This window comes from Oryx dammah, unplaced genomic scaffold, assembly GCF_014754425.2.
Source record: "Oryx dammah isolate SB20612 unplaced genomic scaffold, SCBI_Odam_1.1 HiC_scaffold_19, whole genome shotgun sequence".
NCBI classification, from domain to species: Eukaryota; Metazoa; Chordata; class Mammalia; order Artiodactyla; family Bovidae; genus Oryx; species Oryx dammah.
In genome coordinates this window covers 26,055,031-26,065,322 of record NW_024070203.1, presented here as the reverse complement: position 1 = coordinate 26,065,322, position 10,292 = coordinate 26,055,031, and positions in this window count along the sequence as shown.

The following is a 10,292-nucleotide window of genomic DNA, read 5'->3' as shown; positions in this document are numbered from 1 at the left end:
GCTACAGTCCATGGGGTCGCAGAGTTGGACACGACTGAGCGCACACAACACAGCAGATAGAAATACAAAGGCCCAGGGCTAGGAATACTATGGATTGTGAGTGGGAGAAGCTGGATACAAATCCAAATCTGGCTGGCTTCAAGCCCATAGTTTTCACACCACACCAAGTTGCCTAAGGAGGACGAGCATATATGTTATTCATCCAGATGCTGCCCAGTCTGAGGACCAGGGGGCTGATATATCTTCCAGGTGTAGTGACCAACTTGTCCAGGTCTGTCCTGGTTTAGCACTGAAAGCCCCACATGCTCGGCAAACTGGTCCGCTTGGCTGCTCTACCTTGGTGCTCCCTATCCTAGTCATTGCTTTCTCTGCCCCAGAGGGGAGGCAGAAATGTTGCTGAGGGGGATCAAGGAAGGAAAAGGGGGGGAAAGGAGAGTCAGGTGTTTTAGTCCAGACCTCACTCTAAGGGCCGCCATCCCCAACAAGGTTATACATACAGCAGCTATGCAAACTGGGGCATCCTATAAAAGAGACGATAAATGTGACAACCTGCTTTGGGCATTCATTATTTTTCTTCTTTTTTTGTACTTGGATTCTTTCCAAGAGGTGAGGGCAGGGCCTGTCTTCCCTTTAAGAGGACTGGCCTGCAGCCACTCCCTCTTTCTTCACCCCCATCCCTCCAGGCTACCTGACTTAGACTTTAAAACCTGCAGAAAGAGTTTTGCACTTTGGCTGCATGATTCCTCCCTCTTTAAAGAAGGGAGCACAGAGGCTGCTGAGTGTCATCCTTTATCTTGACTTCTGCATTTTATTGCCTTTCCCCCTTTGTATCCCCAGGATAGGCTGTCTCTAGCAGGCTGGGTCAGAGCTAGTCTGCCCTGCAGGTTAGGGTGTGGAGGAGATGCCTTGAGAAGGGGTCAGGGACTGTCACCCACCCCAAACCATCAGCTCTCCCTGCATTAATCCTGTGCCTAAATGGTGAGAAAGCTTTTAACCCTTTCCTGGAAGAGGGCTCACCAGTTGGAAAAACACCAAGGCTTGTGCCTCCTGGAAGCTGGCTGTTTTAGGATGCCCCTGATATCCTACGGTTGATGTTGAACCAGAATTTGATTTGTGCTCGGGAGTCTGAGCTTGTAGCTGGGCTCCTGCAGAAGCCTCATGAAAGATGCATTTCAACCAGGCAGTTCCAGGGGAGAGACCAGCTTAAATTACAGCTCTACAAATCCAAATATTGGCATATCTGCAAATCCAAATGTAAGGAATTAAAAAAAATCTAAATTCTAAGAATCTTATTTTGCACTTCCTGTGCAAGAAGGAAAGGATGAGCTATTCAGAGAAGAGACAAGGCTGTCAATAACAAGAGAAGCTTTAGCAGGGCAAACCCCACCTTCTTTTCTCTCTTCGGCCATTTTTCAGGTGGCTCAGATAGTAAAGAATCTGCCTGCAATGCGGGAGACCTGGGTTCGATCCCTGGGTTAGGAAGATCCCCTGGAGGAGGGCATGGCAACCCACTCCAGTATTCTTGCCTGGAAAACCCCCATGGACAGAGGTGTCTGGCAGACTACAGTCCATGGGGTCACAAAGAGTCAGGCATGACTGAGAATGAGCAACTAAGCACAGCGCATGCTTCCAGGGAAGAAGAGCCTCAACGAGAGGAAGACAGTGTTTGTTCAGTGCAGTTTTCTGCAGGACTGTCTAAAGAGACCACCCCACCCAGTAACTGGGATGTTGGGCTCACCAAATCTGGTTGGTCTATTTCTGTCTACTGTCCTCAAATCACTTCTAGGCCTGGGGCCAAGGGATTCCCATTGAGGACTGACCTCCCCATATCTGTTCACAACATAGCCGCCAGCAATCCTGTGAGACTGGGAACTTAGCCATGTCATTCTTCTGCTCAAAACTCTCTCATGGCTCCCCATTTCCCTTGGAGGAAAGCCAAAGTCCTAAACCTGAACCTGGCTCTGTACTCTAATACCCAGTTAAATCTCAGAGACAGATTTGGGGTGAAGTAGAAAAGAATGGCTTTATTGCTTTGCCAAGCAAAGAGGACCGTGGCAGACTAATGCCCAGGGTAGCGAGGAGTTTTATAGCAATGGTTCAAAGAGCGCGTGATCAGCTGGTGGACAGTCTTCTGATCGGTGGGGTGGAGGTAAGTGAGAGTCAGCATCATCAACCTTCTAGTTCCAACCAGTGTGGGTTCTGTGCGCTTGCAGACAGCACACTGTCACTTCAGTGTCTCCAAAACAACTCAAAGATGTGTGTGTCCCTTGATGGAGAAGGAGGACCCTGCCCCGTTCTTTCTCTTGACCGCTGGTTCTTCCCCTGCTTCTGTATCTCCTCTTTTCCTTAATTAACTTCTGTTTGAATCTTCCCATTGGAACTCAGTGAAGAGCATGGGGGCTGAATGAAGCCTGTTTCCTGTAATCAAAGAAATGGGAGGCACAGAAAGGTTTTTGTGCCCAGGAGCCCCACAGGGTCTTGCTTGGTTTGAGTCCCTAAAATAGCCCCACAGCCCTGCCTGCCTCCCCCATTACCTCTCTGATGCCCCCTCGCTCACACTTGCAGACACACTGTCTTGAGGTTCCTTCCCCATGGCTGGCTTGCTTTCCCCCCATGTCCTCAGCATACTCTGTTCCTTCTGCCTCAAACAGTCTTCCCTCAGAAAACGTCATGGCATGCTCTTCAGTCTTGACTCGGATGTTAGCTTCTGGGTGAGCTTTCCCTGACAGCCCTATTTAAAATTTCAAATGTCCTTTTATATATACTGTTCCTTGCGGGGGCGGGGGGGGGGGTACAACCTAAAAGTTGAGAATTGGGTTTTATTCCACAGACTTGCCGAGGACTTAAGCCCGGGAGGCAACCTCTCATATAGCTCTGAGGGACGGTTACAAAAATGGAAAAGTGGAGCCAAGCTAGACAGGAACTTTTGCAACAAAACCTAGGTAGTCAAAAACCAAAAGATTACTGTTAATCAAAGAAAAACGGAATATCTCAAGGTAATGAATTTCACATTTTTCTATTTATGGGAAGATGCAAGAGTCTGGGCTCATTGAGATCCTTCCTTTAATATGCACCTTAACTATGTAGGGACAATATCCCTTTTTTTGTTTGTTTTTTTGTTTTCCTTCCTGAATCCCCTCAGGGTGCAGAGCAGAGCAGCTTCAGTGGCTGATGGCTTGATCTCTGCAACATCGTTTGTTTACTGATATGGCAGGAGACATTTTTCATCGCCAGTACCCTTTTCCCCCTTTCCTCCTCTCTCTCTCTCACTTATTCAACTCACTTATCACCTTTTAGTATTTTATATATTTTATATATTTTGGGGTTTCTGAACTTTCATGCTGAAGGATCTAGCCTCAAGGTCAGAGAATTCACGGGGGTGTTATAAACAAACAGGACGCTGCTGCTGCTGCTGCTGCTAAGTCGCTTCAGTCGTGTCCGACTCTGTGCGACCCCAGAGACGGCAGCCCACCAGGCTCCCCTGTCCCTGGGATTCTCCAGGCAAGAACACTGGAGTGGGGTGCCATTTCCTTCTCCAATGCATGAAAGTGAAAAGTGAAAGTGAAGTCGCTCAGTCGTGTCCGACCCTCAGCGACCCCAGGGACGGCAGCCTTCCAGACTCCTCAGCCCACGGGATTTTTTTTCCAGGCAAGAGTGCTGGAGTGGGGTGCCACTGCCTTCTCCAAAACAAACAGGATAGAACTAGCTAATATTTAGAGTGCTTGCTGTATCTAGCACCATCCTAATAGCTTTATATGCATTCACTCATCTAATCCTCACCTATGAGGTAGGCATTTTAGGAATCATTGATATTTTAAGAATCACTGAACTAAAATGGACAAGAATGGGCAAATTTAATTCAGATGACATTATATCTACTACTCGGCAAGAATCCCTTCGAAGAAATGGAGTAGCCCTCAGAGTCAATAAAAGAGTCCAAAATGCAGTACTTGGGTGCAGCCTCAAAAACAGCAGAATGATCTCAGTTTGTTTCCAAGGCAAACCATTGAACATCACAGTAATCCAAGTCTATGCCCCAACCACTAATGCTGAAGCAGATGAAGTTCAATGGTTGTAAAAGCAACATTTTACAGAATCAAAAGCAGAGGAATAGTCTATTTACGCATCTTGTTGATGGCAACACAGCTAGTGATTTGCAGAGCCAATATTCAGGTACAGGACAGTGCCTTGGAGTGGAGGGTAACCTCCCCCTACCCACCTTGCCCAAGATAGCAACCCATATGGCTGAGTTCCCCTCTCTTCATACTCCACGTTTCTCTTGGTCCCATCTGTGGGTGATGAAGCCATTGCCTTTGCATTCATTCACAAATCTGTCTTTTCATCATCCATCTGGCGTTATTTTCTGCCAGTTTCCCAGTCACCCTCTATGTCTCAGCCACTCCAGTCCTTGGTTTATCTCACTCTTCACAAAGCTAAATTTCTCTCATTCTTTCTGCTTCCAGTTAAGTCAAGTCTTTAGAGCAGTGGTACCCAGCCTTTTTAGCACTGGGGACCAGTTTCGTGAAAAAAAAATTTTTCCACGGACAGGAGTTTGGGGTGGAATGATTCAAGCACATTACATTTATTGTGCACTTTATTATTACTATCACATCAGCTCCATCTCAGATCATCAGACATTAGATCCTAGAGGCTGGGAACCCGTTCTTTAGAGAGAGCTTTGCTAACCAGCCTGCTACCCACCTCACTCGTCTTCAGCCTCTTCTTGTTTCCTAAAATGCTTATTACAGTACCAATAGCAAGTGCTTAGTCGCCCAGTCGTGTCCAACTCTGTGTGAGCCTGTGGACTGTAGCCCGCCAGCCTTCTCTGTCTATGGGATTTCCCAGGCAAGAATACTGGAGTGGGTTGCCATTTCCTCCAACAGGGAATATTCCTGACCCAGGGATCAAACCCCTGTCTCTTGTGTCTCCTGCATTGCCAGGCGGATTCTTCAGCACTGTGTGCCGCCTGGGAGGCCCATCACAGTAGTGATGCTATTTGCTTATTTGCTCATCACTCCCTGCTTCTCCAGGAACCCAGACTTTGACATGTCACTGTCACGCCCTCAGTATCCAATGTTATGTCCTGCACACAGTAGAGGCTTAACAAATATGTACTGAATAAATGAATCCTTCTTTGGATTTGCCTGATACTCTCATCCTGTATGTGTCAAGAGAAATATTTCTTCAAAAAGTGATTTTGAGTTTCAGGGATGTGCTCAGGTTTGCAAACCTAAGGTGTTAAGTAGAACCAGGAGGAAGCTTGATGGAGTAAAGTGGGTCAAGGAAGAGAAATTTAAAAAAAAAAAAAAAGAAGAAGAGGAAGAGGAAAGCAATAAGGGCCTATTAAAGAGAACAAAGAAAAGAATTTGCTAAAGGTCATTGCATGAGGGGTTGATTCCAGTTGACTAAATGAGTTATTTGACTGCCTTCAATTCAAAATAATCCTTGTACCAAAGTGGCCTCTTTGAGGGTAGTATATTCTGTCACTCTTCATTATGAACTAGCAAAAAGATGAGGTCCTATTCTCCGAGATGGCAGGGGATTTATTCTGTGCCAGATACTGTGCTAACTACTTGTAATCATTACCTGGTCAACATTCCTCCCAACTTCAGAGGGTCGGTTCTATTATCACCCTAACTCCCATTTTAGAGCTGGAAAGGTGAAATGTAAGAGGTGACTTGTGCCTATCACAGAGCTGGCAAGTCATTCAACTGGATATGTTAATGCAAATTCATATGTCTGATGCACAAAGAGGTCAAACGAACCAAAACAACCGAAACTGGAGCAGAGAAAGTTTTATTGCAGGGCCAGGCAAGGAGATGGCTCACGTCCTAAGAAGCCTTCAGCTCCCCCAAAAGGGTTTTGGCAAAGCATTTTCAAAAGCCAGGTGAGGGGTGGGTGGTCACAGGGTACCAGAAAAGATTGTACACAATTCTCTGATTGGCCAATAAGGAAATGGGGTGGTGTCACAGAGGTGAACTTTATCAGTCCTTAGGCTACAGGAGGCCTGGCGCTATCAAGTAGTTAACATCTTCCATTTGGTGGGGGTTTTAAAATGTGCAAAACAACTCAGGAAATTTGCGTCAAATACTATTATTATCAAGGTTTCCCAGGTGGTGCAGTGGTAAAGAATCCAGTTTTGATCCCTGGGTCAGGAAGATCCCCTGGGGTAGGAAATGGCAACCCACTCCAGTATTCATACCTGGAAAGTTCCCTAAACAGAGGAGCCTGGTGGACTACTGTAGTCCACAGAGTCGCAAAGAATTGAAGAAAGAGGATTGAGCACACACACATACACACTATTATTATCAAGGTACTCAAGAGAGGAGTTAATAGAGGATATGGGGGAAGCCCTGTCCTGGGAAGGCCCCGTAAAGTCCCACTTGATTACAAATATGGACCCAGGCATGTCTGTATCCAAGTCCCACTAAACATGTCCTCTTTGCACTCCAACCACTGCGTGTCCTATCGACACACACAATTTGAAGCAAAATGCAGCCATTAACTCAGTGTTTCCTTTTCCTCTTCCTCCTCCTTTAACTGGGCCATGATTCCCCAGCGCAGTTAAGTCCAAGGGTTTCAGACAGGTTTCTGAGAATTTAGCACATGCATACTGATTACAGAAACAAACTGATGGAAGATGGCCCCACTAGGAAAAGGAACCTGAACTTTCCATATAAAGATGGCCCAGGGAGAGGGGGAAAAAAACAACCTCGGGACCCTGACTAATTTGACAAATGAATGTACTACCATGGGAGGGTCTGAGTCATTAGAGCTTTGGGGATGTGCCAACTAAGATAAATAAATTGGATTTCAGCATGTTGTACTGAATCACTGCATCCCTGCAGGCACTTAAACACAGCACTAACCTGAGCATGATGTCTGCCATTTTGGCAAGGTCAAAAAGATTTCTTTCCCACCAGGGGAATTTTCCCTCACCTAGCAATTTGCAAATTTCTGTTCCCATGGTGAAGGACTAGATCAACACTTATCAATACCGACCTCAGTCCCTCTGTCCTTTTCCTTCCTCATCCTCAAGCCCCAGGGCCTTCTGCTTCCTGAGTTATTATGCAGATGACTTACAGGCAGAATCTAAAATCATCGACGAGGAACCCTCCCACCTCGACAATCTCTAGTTAACTGGACTTCTGCTTAACTGAAGGTTAAATAAAACCTCCTTGTTTCAGGCCTTGTTAGTGAAAATCTTTCTAAAGATTTAGTGCGTTAGTTCACTCACCTACCTAAGTTTCTGGAGCAGAAAGAAAATAATTACATTTTTGCTTGATGATCAGACATCTTGCAGTGCCTTGGGGCACTATTCTGCGTAACAGTTTGGATTAAAATTTCACCGTACTTGTCGACTTTTGTGAGAAATGGGGCCCTTCCTAAACTGTTCTAAGTTGAAGAAGAAATTTTAATTTAATTTTGTTGAGAGAAGCATCTTGCTTTCCCTGTGCTTAGCAGAGTATCAAGGCATTTCCTCAAAAATGCTGATAAGTCGATGAATGTCTGATGTGAATTTATTTATTGCTGTTCATTTTTTTTTTCCTCCTAATAATAATTGTATCTGCTTGACTGATCACTAGGGATGGTTCCAGGTGTTGTGCTAAGCACTTTACATGCTTTATATCATTGTATCCCTGCCACGCAGTGAGTGGGATTTGTGCTGTGTGTATTCAGTTGTGTCCAACTCTGGTGGCCCCATGAATGGTAGCCCCCTAGGCTCCTCTGTCCATGGTATTTTCCAGGGAAGAATATTGGAGTGGGTTGCTATTTACCCTACAGATAAGCCACAGAGAGGCTGAGTGACTTGGCCAAGGTTCCAAAACTAGGAAAGTGCAAATTAGAGTCCACATTACTTGAGGAGCTTTATGGATGGTAGTCTCCATCTGCATATGAAGCTATACAGAAAGGAATGACCTTAAAACCATAAGGAAATGGAAACTACATGAAATGAGAATTGAGGTGGGGCAGACAGACAGATACACACAGGTACCTCTACCCACACCCACAGACATACACACACACAGACCCACAAGCTCCCTGGTCCTAGACTCCCAAGGACAGGGTAGTAGTTTAGAGATGCAATTTTTAAATAATCTGCAAAAAAAAAAAAAAAAAAAGGCGGGGGGGGCCAGGTTGTTTGTTTTATAACTTACGGCTTTTTGTGAACTGATACCCTTGTAAAATAACATAGATATAAATCATTAGAAGAATGAAGTAAGAATATAATAAAATGACCTTCAAGACCAATTTGTAAAATAATTATTAGCTTTAGCATACATAAAATAAAAGTCAAATAGTTATAAAATTTCTACCAGCTCAGTCTCAATTTCTGTTCTCCTTTCTCTGTGGACAGCAGTTGGTGGATCTACAGAGGTACTCATATTTTCACTTTGCAGGGCTAGGTCAGACCAACCTTTGCTTCTCCAGTAGTGGTTACCAATAGGCAGGCAGTATGGGCCTCACCTGGGAGCTGAGCATGCTGGGAAATGTGGGATCTCCAGCCCCACCCCACCCCCGCCCCCCCCAACCCCTCGATTGGCTGAACCAGAATCTGCATTTCAACAAGATCACCACTCCAGTATTTTTCCAGGGGAAATTCCATGGACAGAGGAAGCTGGCAGACTACAGTCCTTGGGGCTGCAAAGAGTCGGACACAACTTGGCGTCTAAACAACAACAACAACAGGTGATGCTGGTGAGTGTTAAGTCTTGGAAAGCAGTGATTTAGAACAGATTCAGAAGTCTGACCACTAGAATTAGAAGTGTTCTAATTGAGATCTATATCTCTCATATCTATGTGACCTCGGGCAAATTACTTAACAGCTCTGTGCTTCTATTCCCTAGTTTTAACAGTACACCTCTCTCTGGGCTCTTGTAAACTCTGCCGGGTAATGGGCCTGGCAGGTAAAGGGCAAATGAGAGTGCCCAGTGGAGCCTAGCACTCTATAAGGTAAGGATGCCAAAGCTACTGCTGTTGTTGCTAATGATTTTTTTTTAAACTTTTTTTTTTTTTTTTTAGGCCATCCTGTTGTCTTTGAGACAAACACACTCAGGCTAAAGACATTTACTTGGATGTTTGATGTTTAATTAATTGTAGGCCCTTATGGAGGGTTTCCCCACCCACTTTCTCATCCAGGTCTTTTGGCTTGGGCCTACTGATGCTACTTAGGCCCACTTGGGCAGTTTCCTCATCCTGCTCAGCATCATCTATTGGTACTAACTGTCCTGAACAAGGTGAGTCTACAGGAGTAACGGCGTGAAAGCTGATGAGTTCTGATGTTCCAGGCTGTCGAGGACAGAGCTCATTAGGGCCTGGTGGATATTTCAGGCCCTGGTCGAGAGGGGAGGAGCAGTTCAGCTGAGAGAGTAGACATGCCCTGGGTGGTGGGGTTTCTGTGACAGCAGGGATGCTGGTTGCTCCCATCTTTTGTCTTTTGTTCCTTCTACAGATAAAAGCCAGTGTGTCCTCTAGTGAGATGGATGCTTCTATGAGCCTGGAGCTAGGAAAAGGCAGCAAACAAAAGTGAACAGTCAGTGTTTCCTGAAGATTTACACAGAAACCTACCCACAGATGCAGGAATGCTGGATTTATAATAGGAGTGGCATCACTTGTTCTTGTGTGCTAAGATAAGGGTAAACAAATCTCATGCTGTGATATAAGTCCCTATCTGTAGAAGCCAGGAAAGATTCCCTGCCCTGTTGCTGAATTGTGTGCTTGACAGGTTATCCTCAGAGGCTTGTTTTAGGCCACTTTATCTGGAGGTCACATTGGGCCTCGCATGTGAAAGGTGAAAGGACATGCCTGGGTGCAGAGGAGGGCGAATCCTCTGTCCTTGCTCATCTAGAAGCTCAGAAATGGAAGCATCTGCGGCAGAGGCTAGAGTATTTGAAAAATCCTGGAGAGGAACTGGGTGGGGAATCAAGTGACCCTGTGGGCCTGGGCTTGATCGAGGAAATATGCCAGGAAACCTGTGTTTCCACTCTTGACCTTGGTCCAGCAGTCACACCCACCCTAGACCCACCTCTGCCTTTTATTTTGTCAACAGCAGGTAGATAAATGCTCTCAAGTTTCCAATTTTTCATCGCACCTCCAGAGAAGGAAGCCTACGCTGACCCGTAGGAACTGGCTGGCCGTCTCCACCATATCTTCTGCCTCTAGAGGACAAAGGCAGTGTCCTGATCATCTCTGTATCCCTTATGTGTAAGCTTTCTACATGTGCTGGTAAAGTTTACAGAAAAAGAAAGAAAGCCAGAGCTCTGAGGGTGAATCTCTTTTAGAAATACAGG